Source organism: Eulemur rufifrons, chromosome 15, assembly GCF_041146395.1.
Source record: "Eulemur rufifrons isolate Redbay chromosome 15, OSU_ERuf_1, whole genome shotgun sequence".
NCBI classification, from domain to species: domain Eukaryota; kingdom Metazoa; phylum Chordata; class Mammalia; order Primates; family Lemuridae; genus Eulemur; species Eulemur rufifrons.
Window position 1 is genome coordinate 40,108,470 of NC_090997.1, and position 16,045 is coordinate 40,124,514.

The following is a 16,045-nucleotide window of genomic DNA, read 5'->3' on the forward strand; positions in this document are numbered from 1 at the left end:
CTTTTTTACAGAATGTCTTTTTTTCCTTTGGGTAAATATCCAGTAATGGGAGTGCCAAATCAAATGGTAGTTCTACTTTTAGTTCTTTGAGTTATCTCCATACTCCTTTCCACAGAAGTCTTACTAGTTTGCAGTCTCACCAGCAGTATATGAGTGTTCCTATCTCTCCACATCCATGCCAACATTTGTTGTTTCGGGACTTTTTGATAAAAGCCATTCTCACCAGAGTTAAGTGATATCACATTATTTTTTATTTGCATTTCCCTGATAATTAGAGATGTTGAGTGTTTTTTTGCATGTTTATTGGCCATTAGTCTCTTGTTTTGGAAAATTTCTGTTCATGTCCTTTGCCTACTTTGTAATGGAGTTGCTTGAGTTTTTCCTTGCTGATTTTCGTGAGTTCTGTAATAGTCTAATGGCAGCCCTTTATTGGATATATAGCATGCAAATATTTTCTCCCATTTTGTATGTTGCCTGTTTGCTCTAATGATGGTTTCCTTAGTTGTGCAGAAGCTTTTTAATTTGATCAGGTCCCATTTATTTATTTATTTTTTCCTGTGATTGATTTTGAAGTCTTTTTCATAAATTCTTTGCCTCAGCTGATGTCTGTAAGAGTTTTTCTAATATTTTCTTCTAGGATTCTTACGGTTTTATGCCTCAGGTTTAAGTCTATTATCCATCATGAATTAATTTTTGTGAGTGGAGAGAGGTACAGATCCTATTTCAGTCTTCTACATGTGGCTATCCAATTTTCCCAGCACTGTTTATTGAATAGGGATTCTTTTCCCCAGTGTATGTTTTTGTCTGCTTTGTCAAAGAACAGATGACTATATGAGGATGGTTTTATATCTCGGTTCTCAGTCCTCTTGCATTGATCTATGTCTCTGTTCTTATGCCAAGACCATGCTGTTTTGGTTACTATAGCCTTGTAGTATAGCTTGAACTCTGGTAAATTGATGGCTCCCAATTTGTTCTTTTTGCTTAAGGTTGTTTTGGCTATACAGGGGTCTTCTCTGGCTCCCTATGAAGTATAGAATTATTTTTTCTAGATCTGCAAAAAATGATGTTGGCATTTTAATAGGGATTTCATTGAATCTATAGACCACTTTGGGTACTATAGACATTTTACCAATAGTTATTCTGCTGATCCATGAGTATGGTATAGTTTTCCATTGGTTTGTGTCCTCTATTTCCTTCCTCAGTGTTTTGTAGTTCTTCCTATAGAGGTCTTTTACCTCCTTAGTTAAATATATCCCAAGGTATTTTATTTTCTTTGTTGCCTTTGTGAAAGTTATTGAGTCTTTGATTTGGTTCTCAGTTTGACAGTTGTTGGCATATATGAATGTTACTGATTTGTGTACATTGTTCTTGTAACCTGAGACTTTGCTGAATTTATTTATCAATTCCAGTAGTCTCTTGTCAGAATCTTTGGCATTTTCTACATATAAGATAATAGCGTCAGCAAAGAGCAATAGTTTGACCTCTTCTGCCCCCATTTAGATGCCTCTGATTTCCTTTGTCTGATTGCACTGGCTAGGACTTCCAGCACTATGTTGAATAGAAGTGGTGATATAGGGCAACCTTCTCTGGTTCCAGTTCTAATCTGGAATGCTTTCAATTTTTCCCTGTTCAGTACAATGTTGGCTGTGCTTTTGTCATATATGGCTTTTATCATTTTTAGATAAGTCCCATCTATGCCTATTTTGTTAAGCATTCTTATCATAAAAAGATGCTGAATGTTGTGGAATGCTTTTTCTGCATTTATTGAGAGAATCATATGGTTTGTTTTTACTTCTATTTATATGTTGAATTACATTTATAGATTTATGCATGTTGAACCATCCCTGCATCTCTGGGTGCCTATCCTGCAGAAATTATTCCACAACATCGAGAAGGCAGGAGTCCTCCCCAACATGTTTTATGAAGCCAACATCACCCTGATGCCAAAGCCAGGAAAGGACTCAAAGTAAAAGAAAACTACAAACCAATATCCCTTATGAATACAGATGCAAAAATTCTCAATAAAATCCTAGCAAATTGCATTTAGCTATTCATCAGAAAAAAAATAATCCATCATGATCAATAAGACTTTTTAAAGAAAGGTTTTAAATTTATATGGACCTGATTCATCAGTTAGTTCTTTTATGGATCATGCTTTTGGTGTTTTGGTGTCATACATAAGAAATTGGTGTCTCATCAAAGGTCACAAAGACTTCTGTGTTTTTTTTCAATAAGTTTGGAATTTACTTTTATTTTTGTCTTCTATTTTGAGTTAATCTTTATATTAAAATAAAGCTCGTTTTAAGGAACAGAAATTTATTTCCTCATAGTTCTAGAGGCTGTAAAGTCCAAGATCAAGGTCCTTGCTGATTCGGTTTCTGGTGAGGACTCTCTTCCTGGCCTGTTGTTGCCTGCCTTCTTGCAATATCCTCAGAGGGCCTTTGCTCAGATGCATGCACACTGAGAAGGGGAGAAGAGAGAGCAAGCTCTCTGGCATATCTTCTTTATTTATTTTAACATGTTAGGGAGGAACAAACATTTTTATTATTTAATACATGGATACCTTCTATAGTACTTAAGTGGGGGCTTTTAGTGTGTCCATTGCCATAATAGTGTTCATTGTACCTGATAGTTTTTAACCCTCATCCCCCTCCCAGCAACCCCTTCTTCACTGAATTGCTTTGTATCTTTGTCAAAAATCATCTTTCCCTTAAAAGTATGGATGTTTATACTCTATTCTGTTTCATTAATCTATTGTGTAACTTAATACTAATACCACACTGCCTAGATTTTTAGTAGCTTTAATGACATTTGAAATCAGGCAGTTTGAGTCCTTTAAAGTTTGTTTTGACTCTTCCTTTACAAATCTAGATAAATTTTAGAATTAGTTTGTTCATTTCTATTAAAAAATCAGATGGGATTTTGATTGAGATTGTGTTGGCTCTATAGATCAATTTGAGGAGAATTGACAATAACACTGAATCTTCTGAACAAAGATCCTGTTATATTTCTCTCTGACCTAATTAATTTCTCTCAGCAATGTTTTGTAATTTTCATTGCACAAGTCTTTCATTCTTTTTAGTTAAAATCTTCCCTAAATATTTCATATTTTTGATGCTATTGAAAATGATATTAATTATTAATTTCAGTTTCTTATGGTTTGTTGCTAATACACAGAAATGGAATTGATTTTTGCCTACTGATCTTCCTCACTTGATAAACTTACTTATTAGTTCTGGTAGCATTTTTGAAGATTGTATTGAATTTTCAACAGAGACATTCATGTAATCTATGAATAGTGACAATTGTACTTCTTCCTTTCCTACCTGAATGAATTTTATTTCCTTTTCTTACCTAAAATTGCACTTGCTAGAACCTCAAGCATGACATTAAATAGGAATGAGTAGACATTCCATTCTTGTTCTTAAACTTTGAAAGAAAGCATTCAGTCTTTCATCATTAAGTGTAATTTTAGCTATAAAGCTTCCTCATAGGTGTACTTTATTAGGTTAAGAAATTCCTTCTTATTACTATTTTAAATCAGAAATAGATCTAGATAATTTTATATCTATATTTATATGGTTTATTGATATTTTTAATTACAGTGATTGAATTTTAAATCTTAAACCAACTTTACATTCCTAGAATAAACTCAGCCTGGTAATGAAGTATTAGCTTTTTATATATTGTTGTATTTGATTTGCTAAAATTTTGTTTAGAAATTTTGCGTCTATATTCATGAGGAATATTTGTCTGTAGTTCTCTGGTTTGGATATCAGGATAATCATAGGATGAGTGAGGAAATACTATCTCTTCTTCATTTTTCTAAAAGAATTTCATAAGAACTGGTATTAGTTTTTCTTTGTTTTTTAGAATGCACAGTGAAGCCATATAGTCTTGGGGTTTCTTTGTATAAAGTTTTTTGGTTTTTGCTTTTTTAAAAAATATTAAATTTCAGTTTCTTTAATAGATGTAGCTTGTATTATCTATTTCTTCTTGAGTTAGCTCAAATGAGCTGAGTAAATTAGTTTGTGTCTTTCAAGGAATTTGTCCATTTCATTTAAGTTGTTGTAGTTATTGGAATAAAGTTCATTATATTCTCTAATTATCCTTTAACATCTGTACTAATGTCACTTTTTTCATTCCTAATATTCATAATTTGTATTTGATGTCTCTTTTTTTCCTGATCTTTCAGACTGGAGGTTTTTTAATTTCATTTATGTTCTCAAATAATGAGATTTAGTTTTTATTTAGTTTCTCTATTGTTTTTATTTTACAAAAATTTTATTAATATTTCTCTGATTCTGAGTTGCAGTTTTTGTCTTTCACTACTTTAAAAATGTTTCTTCACTGTCTTCTCGATTCCATTTTTTAAAACAAGAAACATGCTTTCATTCTTACCTTTATATAATAGATCTTCATTCACTGAATTTAAGATTTTCTCCTTCTCACTGGTTTAGAGCAATTTAATTTTGATTTGCTTTGGTGTAGTTTTCTCTGTGTTTCTCATGCTTGGGGCTCATTGGGATTGTTGAATCTCTGAATTTAGAGACTTTTCAAAATTAGAAAAATTTTTGTTCATTTTCAATTTTTTTTTTGCCTCTCTTCCTTTTCCTGCTTCCAGGACTCAAATTACAGGCATATGATGCCATTTGAATTTTTCACACAACTCACTGATGCTCTCTGTTCATCTCTCTGGGTTTCATTTTTAGATAGTTCCTATTGCTTTACTTTCAAGCTTACTTATCTTTTCTTCTGCAATTTCTAATGTCTAATCTGGCATTAATCATGTACAGGGTATTTTTTATCTCATACATTGTAGTTTTCATCTCTAGAAGCTTAATTTTAAAAATATTTTCCATATCTTTATTTAAATTTTTAAACATTATAATATGTTTATAATGCTTGTTTTAATATTCTTATCTACTATTTAACATTATTGCCAGTGCTGGATTGGTTTTGATTAGGCCTTATTATAGGTCATATTTTGACTCTTTGTTATATACCTAGTAATTTTTTATTGGATGCTAAACATTGTGAATTTTATACCTTGTTGGGTGCTGAATATCTTTCTATTGCTACAAATGTTCTTGAGCTTTGTCCTAGAATGAAAATAGTTAATATGGAAATTTTTTGACTTTTTTTTTTTTTGCTTTTAAAATGTGTTAGGTAGGACTAGAACAGATATCAGTCTATGGCCAATCAGTCCCCACTATTGAAGCAAGATCATTTTGAATACTGTACACGATGACCAGTGAATACCAAGGTTTTCCTATCTGGCTGGTGGGAACAGACACCATTCATATCCTTGTGTGAGTGCTGAGTTATATCATCTCTATTTTTTAGGTAGCTGATTTTTGCTGACTCTGGTTGTTTCCTCACATAGATTTACTGATCAGTACTTATCTAAATACTCCAGACAGATCCACTCCCAAATTCTAGAGTTCTCTCTCTGAACGTCTCATCTCTGGAAATGTTTCCTGAAAATTCTAGCTGCCTTTTTCTCCACAGAATTTCAGATCTGTCTTCTCATGTTAGGGTTGCTAGACTCAGCCTGGGTTCATTCTCCCTGCATTGTGACCTGAAAAGTCTCCTAAATTAACATGCTGGGGCAATTGTAGTTCTAGTGTGTTTGTTTCCCATTTCTCAGATATCAGTGTTCCTCATTGCTTGATGGATAGTATCTTAGAAACCCTTTCTCATACATATTGTTCATTTTTGATTGTTTCAGGCAACAGAACAAATCTGATCTCTTTTACTTTATCTTGATCAGAAGTGGAAGTCTAAAATAGCCTTTTAATTGACAAGTAAATTCCAGTCTGAATATTTTTTAAAAGAATAAAAATGTTACATTGTTACCATTCTGTCTGGAATTTACTCATACCTAGAAAATACCAGAGTTGTTGCTTATTAAAGTAATAAGTAATTTTTTTTCTTAGAATCCTTGAAAATAATTGAAGTCTCACATCCTTGGCCTAAAAGAAATCAGGGTGGAACAAGTGAGAATTGAGCAACAGTCTAATGATGAAGATCTTAATATATTTAGTCTGTTTTTTTCTTTTTGTCTGGTTTTCATGCTAATCTGAACTTGTGCAAGATTCTAAATCTACTTGAGACAGAAAGACTCTTATGCTCCTCTTAAATTTTGATATGGATGGGATCTAAGATAGGTGGATTTAGTAAAGATGAGCTGAAATGATCAAAAATGATATGGGTTAAATAGACTGTTTGAAGCCATAATCAATTTTTGGATATTATTTGTGAAATTAGTTAAAACAATTTTATATTACAGAATGTTTTAATTACTAATAAGACCAATATGTCTCAGGGCTCAATGTGAACTCTCTCCCTTTGCCTTGGTAGAAGTGAAAGTGCTGTGGTAATCTGACATTTGGGAACAGAAGGCCACGAAAGGGCCAGTAGCGATGCTACAAACAAGACACACTGTAGAACTGGGGACAAAATTAAAATGGTAACAAATTCTGAACCACTGAAGAACATCCTAAATTCATCTCTTTTTAAAGTAAAGGACCTTGTGCTGTGGCCATTAAATAATCGTGGCTGACTATGTGGTAGGGTATTAATATTAATCTTTTGTTTTCTAGAATGTATTTTGCCAAAACAGAATCTGTTTTTGTTATGCTCTAGAAGCTATCATTATGAATAAGTATTTAAAATTTCCCTTTGTCAATTTCATTATTTATATCTGAACATTGGAACTTAGTTACGTTTGCTTATTTAGGTCAAAATGACCTCAAATTCCTAAACTTGGAATATGAGAATTTCAGACTGCAGTGTTATCAGAACCACAGAAAAGTGTCACCCTTTCAGAGGTGAGGGGGAGCAAAGGGAGTGAGTGCACTGGAATGTCAACCCGGACTTTGGACTGTGTGAGGATAACCTGCTGTATGTGCTATTTCCTAAGTGTGTTTCTCCATCTGAATCTGTGCTTTGAATTATTTTTCCCCTAGATGTGTTAGTTCTTTTTTCCAAGTTGAACCTTATTTTATTTTCCTTTCAGGGCCCATTTTATTATTCCAACATTTCCCATTTTAATATCATCTGCAGAATTCATTAAGACCCTGTTTACTCCCTTGCTGAGGTCTCTGAGACACAGAGCTGGACGGGGCTTGGGGTCAGACCATCCATCCCCTCTCCTCCACGCAGCCCTCATAATCCACACTGGCCCACATACACAAGGGTTTAATCTGCTACAACATTTCCTGTGGAAGGAGATTTCCTAGGCTTCCCCCTAGCACAAAACTGAAGTGGAAAATGGAAAAGATAATAACAACAATATGTTTTCCTTTGCTGCTTGGGAATAAAGTAATAAACAAAATGATTAATCATCATTCAGCACATGTCCAGAACTTGGCTAAGTAGCATGAGTGATATAAAGAAGGGAAAGATTTGGCCCTCTCCCTTGAAGAATCACTATCTAATTTAGAAGAGAGAGCATACACATACGTATACATACTCCTGAAACAATGAGAAAACGAAGCACCATGCACAGATATACTGACTTATGAGATGCAGAATGGAATTGCCCAGAGAGTAAAAAATATTCACATGGATTGTAAAGCTCAGCAAAGGTTTAGCAGAGGAGGAAGAGCTTGTCTCCCAAGTATTAATATTTACATATAAATTCATGCTGCTCTGTTCCAGGTATTTATAAAGCATCTACTATATGAGAGAAGTTCTCCTAAGGAAAAGGGAGTAATAGACAGATCTTATGCCATCACCAAGCTTTCATATGAGAAGAAACAAAAAATATCACTATACAATGTGATAGGAACTATCAAAACTTTTTATTCTGGGTTTCTTTTCCTAATACTAAAAGTCAGCAAAGCAAGATGCAATCTGCATGGGTTATTAGATTCATAAATAATTTATTGACTGATTCACTCACTTACTTGTCTTGAGTGTTTACTCTGTGAAAGGCATTAAGCTAGATATTACATAAACATGAAAAGTCTATTATGGACAAATATACAGCAAATACATAATGCAAAGTAGAAAATGATTGCTACATTTTTACCTGGCTTATATTTCAGTAATCAACACAAGCCTAAGAGAGCCATTCAAAAATATCTGTGTTATATGGGAAGACATTTTTAATCAAAAGGACTGGCAAGAAACGAGGCCATGTTGGGGAGCTGGGAAGGAATCTGGCCTTACTCTGTAAGGAGTATGCAAGTAGCCACCAACCACATTGTCCCTCTATTGGAAATGTCTGAATAGCATGGTGATATTCAGGAAAGTTTAACAGCAGCAGCAGTAACAGAAGTAACAGCTTATATATTTGGGACTTATTCTAGGTCAAGCTCTTATTTAACAATTTTAAATTGTAGAGTGTCATTTAATCTTCCCAGCAGGCCCACGACATAGCTATTATTATTCTCCATATTTCACACAAAGTAAATCTGAGCCTTAGAAACTAACAACGTCTGATCCAGCTAGAGAAGCTTGAAGTCCTTAAAGTCTGTGGTCAAAATGTGAGAACTAGGAGTTGCCATGAGGCCAGAGATATTTGACTTTCCACAATGGCCAAAGGCAATGGTTCTTAACCTGAGGTGCATACTAGAAATACCTGGGGAGAATAAAAATATCATTGTTCTAATCTGATAAAAATCTGTGGATATGAATCTTGGGCATCAGAATTTCTAGAGGCTCCCCAGGTGATTTCAGCAGCCATCCAGCTCTGAGAACAAATGCCTTTAGGTCTTCCCCAGAGGAGAGGAGAAAAACAAATACCCTAAAGACAAACAAACAAACAAAAACAACAATTATATATATTATATATTAAAATATACATAATATATATCCATGCAAGTGCTCCTCGACTTAGGATTATGCCCCAATAAACCCGTCATAAGTTTAAAAGATGAGTTGAAAATGCATTTAATAAACACATCTAACCTACTAAATATCATAGCTTAGCCTAGTCTACCTTAAACATGCTCAGAACATTTAGATTTGCCTACGGTTGGGCAAAATGATCTAATACAAAGACTATTTTATAATAAAATGTTGAATATCTCATGTAAGAACATTGTACCATATATTGTTAGCCCTGGGAAAGATCAATGTTCAAAATTCTAAGTGTGGTTTCTACTGAATGTGTATCACTTTCTCACCATCATACAGTCAAAAAATTGTAAGTCAAGCCATCGTAAGTCAGGGGCCATCTGTATAGTCTTCCTGGTTACATTCAGAATTCACATATACATCCAAGAGTAAATTTCAAGAACAGAAGCCTGCCCCAGTAAATATCAAATTTCTTCTTGCTGTGGGTTGTCCTACAATAGGCAGAGCCATACCATTTAAACAGGTTATAGCCTTCATCTAAGTGATCCAAGAAGTTAAAAGGGTAATGTTTTCCTTGTTTCAAGTCTGTGTGATAAGTTTTTTAATATCAGGACTCCAATGTTTATCTATAAATTATTAAAAATAATTTTTATTAAGTAGAATGAATGACTGCTTCATTTTGAATCTGACGAGCTTGGAAGAGCTAAGATTAGCTGAGGTCTGTTGGTGGGAGAGAAATCCTCTATGTTAGCAGTCTCGGTTAAATGAATCCTGAGCTCCCTACAATGGCCATTTGATGGTTTCCCAATTATTCTTCAGAGGCACACATTACATAAGATTGAGATAAAAGTTCAAACACATATAAGAGATCATGCATGAGAAAAATATCTGTCCTGAATAGCCTTAAGGATCTATACATAAAATATTAATAACATTTTCCTTATAAACAGCAACTCTCTTAGAATTTTGAAACAAGTCCTGATCTTATCGGTTGACAGGTAAAGTAGAAGTGTTATACCTATAGATATGCAGCAATATACTGGATATAGGGAAGAAGACAGGAGACTTTCTACATTGGGATTAGCAAATTTTAAAGTTTCAACAATTCCTTTTCTGAAAATTTTGCTTGGTGATTCAGAACTTAAAATCTCATGCCTGGATGGAAGTGAGGGATAAGGAGTAATTACTGATAAATAATTAAGTTATACGAAATATGAAAACTCTTTTAAAATCTAATGTCAGGCTTAAAATAATACTTTTCTCTTAAAACATAGTTCTTGTTTTTGCGTAGACTACACATTTTCCTAAAAGCTGCAAATAAATTTAACATCTTTAAAGATGTCAATTAATTCATTCCAGTGAATTGCAGGCTTTTAGATCCCAAGCAAGTGCTTTTGCTTGACAATTGAAATTGGTTCATGGAGTATTATTTTAGGCCAGAAAAATCTAATGACCTTTCTGCCCTCCAAGTTTCAAGCCACAGATTTCAGGAACAGAGACCAATGAAATATGTATCCTATGTTTCAGCCAGCAAAAGTAGCAAGGAGATATCCTGTGGCTAGGAAAGAGCATGTTTCTTAATAAGAAAATGACTGTTTGAGCACTGTAACACATAAAATCATTTCCTGGACTGTGTTTTACATGTGGCTTTCTATTATTATCTGATACACTGACTTTGCATGCTTGATATCTCTGATCTTCATCTCCATCCACATTAAAAATCTTCACTTAACCTCTTTCCTCCATCAGTGAATTTATATGTTTCTCAATTCTGACCAAAATGATTACTGAAAGGGCGTCAAGGACATGGGACATAGGAATGGGAGAGCTAATCAAAAAGAAAATTTCTTCTAGGGAAACTGAAAGATGTCATTATACTTTAATTTTTCTCAGAGTTCTGATATTAATTTATGTGCTATCAAAGTGTCAATCATCAATGCTTTTTGTTTACAAACTGCAGCATCTCACAAGTGGAACCACTACTCCCCTTCCTGCCATCAATCTTTTGTAGTTCAGCCTATCATTTCTCCACATATAATCTCCAGCATGGGTTTACTGTTAAGTAATGGCATTCAGAAACAGAGTAAAGGAGGGGAGACTAGATGAAGCAGAGATGATATGTGCATATATACACTCTCCCCTCACTCTTAGATAATCTCTTTATTTTTAGTATTTGACTTCTCCCCTCTTAAGCACTTTGGTTTTATTCCTCCAAAGAGATCACTAGTTTAAATCCATTTATACTTTATAAAAGGGTACATGGCAGTGACAGTAACTTTTAAGGGCCACTCATAACTAACTGAAGTGGTAATTTATATTGAAATGGGTGGATATAGACTTTACTCCATATATATCCTTTAATTAATGATGTATTAATTAATACATCATTTTATCGAATGCTATGGTAATTACTGTGGGATGCAACTGTAAATAAGAACATGAGACACAAAGAATTTATAGTTTTCTGGAGTTTAGTAATAAAATTATAATTTAATTATCATACGGTATGTTATAATAGAAAGCATACTGGATTAGATGACAAAGAAAGTCAGAGCCAACCCCTACATCACCATTTCCCATTAGGGGCCTGTTATTGACTGAATTATGTTCCCAGAATTCATACATTGAAGCCCTAACCCCCAATGTCACAATATTTGGAGATAGGGCCTCTAAAGAGGTAATTAAGGTTAAACAAAGTCATAAGGATGGGCCTTAATCCAATATGACTGATGCCCTTATAAAAAGAGGGAAGAGATACCAGGAATGCATGTGCACAGAGAAAAGGTCACGTGAGAAGGTGGCCATCTGCAAGCCAAGGAGAGAGGTCTCAGGAGAAACCCATCCTGCCAGCACCTTGATCTTGGACTTCCAGTCTCCGTAAGTATGAAAAAATAAATTTCCGTTATTTAATTCACCTAGCATTTAATATTTTGATATGTTAACCCTATAGAACTAATACAGGACCTTTAAGCAAATCACTTAAAATTGTCAACCACAGCCTCCTCCTAAAACATTCTGTCCTCATATTCTCTGTCATTTCTTGGCTGCCTATTCTCAACGATTTTTCCAGGCAATTTTTCCTATGCCTTTCTCTTGAGGTGTTTGGCATGGATCTGCCCCAGGTGTTCTCCTCTTTTCAGCGTTAACTTTCTTCCAGAGGACCCTGCACACTCCCATTGCTTCAGAACTACCTAGTTGCTCATAGATCAGCCAGACCTTTATTCTTAAGCCTTAGACTTGTGCATTTAATTTCTTACTTGACATCTCTAATTCAGCTACCTTAAACACAAAATGTTCAAAACCAGACTGATCATTTTTCTCATGTTTGTTTCCTTCTTCATTGGAACCACTATCCACTCAATCTAAGAAATCAACTTGGTGGTCATCTTTGACTCCTTTTTCTCCCTCACTCCCCAGAGCCAACTGGTAACAAAGTTTTGTGAATTCTGCTTTAAAACATATGTCTTGAGTCTGTGTTCTTATCTTCATCCCCAAGATTACCAAGCTCATGAAAGCCACCATCATCCATATGATAGACTGTAGCAGACTTTCAAATGATCTCCTTGGATCCAGTCTTAGTCCCTCAACTCTACTCTTCACAGTGTAGCAAGATTGTTTTTTTAAAAAACAAATATGGTTCTGATACTCCCTTTGGAAGGACAAAATCTTCAATGTCTTTGGCTTTCAGGGTAAAGATAAAATTTCTTGATATGCCTTAAAAAGCCCAGTCCCTGCCTAACACACACCCACTCCTTTCCCCCTCATGCACTCTATGTCCAGCACAATTCTGGTCTTCTTTCAGGTCTTAGTGCCTGTCAATTCTTAGTTACCTCTTGACTTTCATACAGGCTTTGATCTTTGTCTGAAATAACTTTTGCTACTTATTCTGGGTAATTCCTTCTCAAAACTTGGGTTCAACTAAGACCATGCTTTTTTCATTACTGTCCCCTGCCCAACCTCCTACCATACCAGGGCAAATACCACTGCTGTGTGTAATCATAGCATTTTGTATATCCCTAACTCCTTTCCCTAGTATTTTAATCAGTTGTCTTCATTAATATCTCACTATAATATTAATAGTGCTTGGCATTCTATATTATTATTCTGATTGACTAATAACTATTAATTGAATGAATAAATGAATAAAACTCACTGAATCGATAAACTAGAAATAACAATGATAGTCTATATTGTCTTAGTGAAAATCCCTTAAGAAAAGGGATTAAAACATGCAAAAAGACTAAGAAACGGAAAAAAGATTATTATGAAAAAAATAGGCAAACACTATGTATTATGGCCTTCAGATAAACAGAATAAGAAAATTCTATTTAACTCAAATTATATTTAATTGTTTAAATAATTCTAAATGATACTAAACTTTAAAACCTGTAAATCTATAGCACTTGGGGAAATTCTACTTATTTCTAGGTGAGCATATAAACCTGTATATGGACAGATATGCATAATCTGTTATATTTGTGTATATCATGTGATATTCATATAATATATTAAAATGTAAGAATTTAAACTATACAAGTGATTTGGAAATTTTGACCCATAAATCTATAACTATGCTGGGAAAGGACTAAAGTTGTAATTTTATTTTCTTTTGTAGATTTTATTTTTCAAGCTCCAATGATTTTTCTTGCAAAATTCATTTAGTATCGCTTGATTCTTACATTCCTGAAAATCTTCCCAGAGACATGATTTCCAGATTCTACTCTAACATTGTCCTTTGCAAATTTAACTAAATGTTTTCATAATATTTGGATATTTCTTTATTTCTGACTTATTCTCCACACGGGATTGTAATGTTTACTAAAATAATGAATTATGCTTGAAAAAGTTCTCAGAAGTTATCTTACAGGAATCCCATCTCCAGTTAGATGGTTTTCCAGCATTAGCTTAAGCATTTCCAGGGACTTGGCACACTCTATTTTCTAAGGGAATGCTTTTCAGAGTTGAAAAGATTTTTCTTTTATTACTGCAAATTATGCTTCTGTGTTACTAAAATCAACTTGCTGGTCCTAGCATTTTCCTCTGTAGCAAAACTGATTTTCCATAAGGCAGCACTTCCAATTTTTAAGATTAATTCAAAAAATGTTGCAAATAAAATAATGGGTTTGAAATATTTGTCACTATAACTCTTTTCTAACCTATGCTATTGTTTTCTAAACATTCAATTCATATAATTAACTGATACATCTCATGTGAATTTTAAATTTCCTATCTGTTTCCTCACATGCATTCCCTTTTAGGGTCAACATAACAATGCTTTATATAGGTGATATCCCCCTGCCCACCATCATGCATTCTAGGGTAGTATTACTTACCTTTTGTTTTCTACCACATCTTAGCTGTTCTCAGGATACTTTCTTGTTTGTCAATGTTTCTCTCAAAGAAACAGAAACAATGTTGTAAAGCTGGAATGACAATGATATAAAACACTCCTGAAATTCTCTTAAATTTGATACTATGCATACAAATGAGGAAAGCACAGGCTCAGACGACTCTATGGCTTCCTCTACACGTCTTAGCTATCTAGTGGTAGTGCTATGATCAAAACCTACGGCATTGTGTTTTAGCTAAGAGTCTAGCTTTCAAGACAAATATTGGATTCTAATTCCAAAGACAGGTTCAAATACACTATTACTAATTCAAGTTTCCCCTATTTTGTAACTAGTCTTCTTGAATCCAAGTGAGAACTTACAAATTATCTTCAAACTTCTAGTTTTTGGCTTATCTAGCTGAGATAATTTTGAATCATAATTCTGTTAATTCAAATGAACATATATACCTTCTGATTTGATTAAAATGTGAAACAAAATCAAATCTCATGGTATAATGGTGGTTAATGTTCTCCACAAGATGCTAATAACCATTATTTTTTTTTACTAATAATTAATTAATTTTGCAATACAAAATTTTAGAACTTGACACAAATCTACCCCACATCTACAGATTTCTAGCCCATTTCTAAAATTCTACAAAGGAATTGTAACTAACTGCCAAAGTACCTTGCCTGAAAATTATTTTTCTTATTAATAGATTATCCTTTCTGTTTTTTCTTAATGTTACAACCTCTTCTTCATTGTACATCTTCTTGCTTAAGAAATATCTACATATCCCTTTGTATTATTCCTACTATTTTTCACAACTCTCAATTTGTTCTGAGCTTCATTCTTATGGGTGTTATTCTTAGAAGTGTATGCCACTCTTATGTGTTCCTTCCTTCTTACTTTTCCATTACAGATGGTAATACATAGTCTTTGAAAGGATTTCCTTTGATCAATTTGATATGTTACAATATTGATAATTATTTATGTTATGCTGAAAGCAGACACCAAGTCTCTGGACCAGGGACAGAGTGTTATCACTTATAGCAATGACTACATTAGTGTTTTTTGTTGTTGTTAGCTGATGTTTATTATGTTTTTTATTTGAATGCTTGTTTTTCCAGTGCTCAGTGGACAGCACATCTCGGAGAACCTCCCAGAGCCCGGGGCTCTGAGCTATGGTCATGGACCATGCAGGAGGCTTCACTGGACTGTGGAGGCTGAGGGCGTTCCCTGAGCCCTTCTGGTGACAGGGAAGGAAGAGAGGCGGAGAGCATCATTCTGTCTTAAGTTAGTGCTTTCTCCATTCTGTACTTCCTCCACGCCCTGTTAGTCATAATCACCATCGTTCTCTGGGACAACAATGTCGTGTTCCTCAAATAGAGCAGCAAAGTTCTTGCTACTGAGCGTCCCGACACAGAGAAAGGGGATCACAATGGAGAACACGCACAGAAGGCCGGAAGACATTTTCACCGGTTTGGGCAAAATGGCGCCGCTGCAGATAAAGGATGACTGACTTCGACCTCACTAGGCTTTGACCTGAGCCGCCGTCATTGCCACCTTTCCTCAAGTTTGGCCCGCTCCGGAGATCCCTCGAATCGGACGGGTGCCCGTGCTAACCCCCGAGCCACTCCTGACGCCATCTCCCAGTTCCGCCCCTCGGCCAGGCACTCGGACCCCACTGTCCTGCGCCGGTGCCGCCCTCAGGAACAACATTAGTTCTTGATGTTTCATTCTTCCCTCTTCAGGGTGATGCAGTGACAGCCAGATAGGCCATCTATGGGCAAAGGATTTTTTTTGCACCACAGGAGAGGAAGCTCAAAACTGTAAATGTGGGAGTGTATGTAGTCTACACAGTGCCCCCTCTCTTCCTGAGGAAGAGACAGAAATCTTTGTTCCCT

At 34.7% G+C, this 16,045-nt stretch overlaps 1 pseudogene; it reads right to left on the reverse strand.

The window, feature by feature from the left end:
* Nucleotides 1-15,473: 15,473 nt before the first annotated feature.
* On the reverse strand, nucleotides 15,474-15,787 carry LOC138395031 (essential MCU regulator, mitochondrial pseudogene; annotated as a pseudogene).
* Nucleotides 15,788-16,045: the final 258 nt, after the last annotated feature.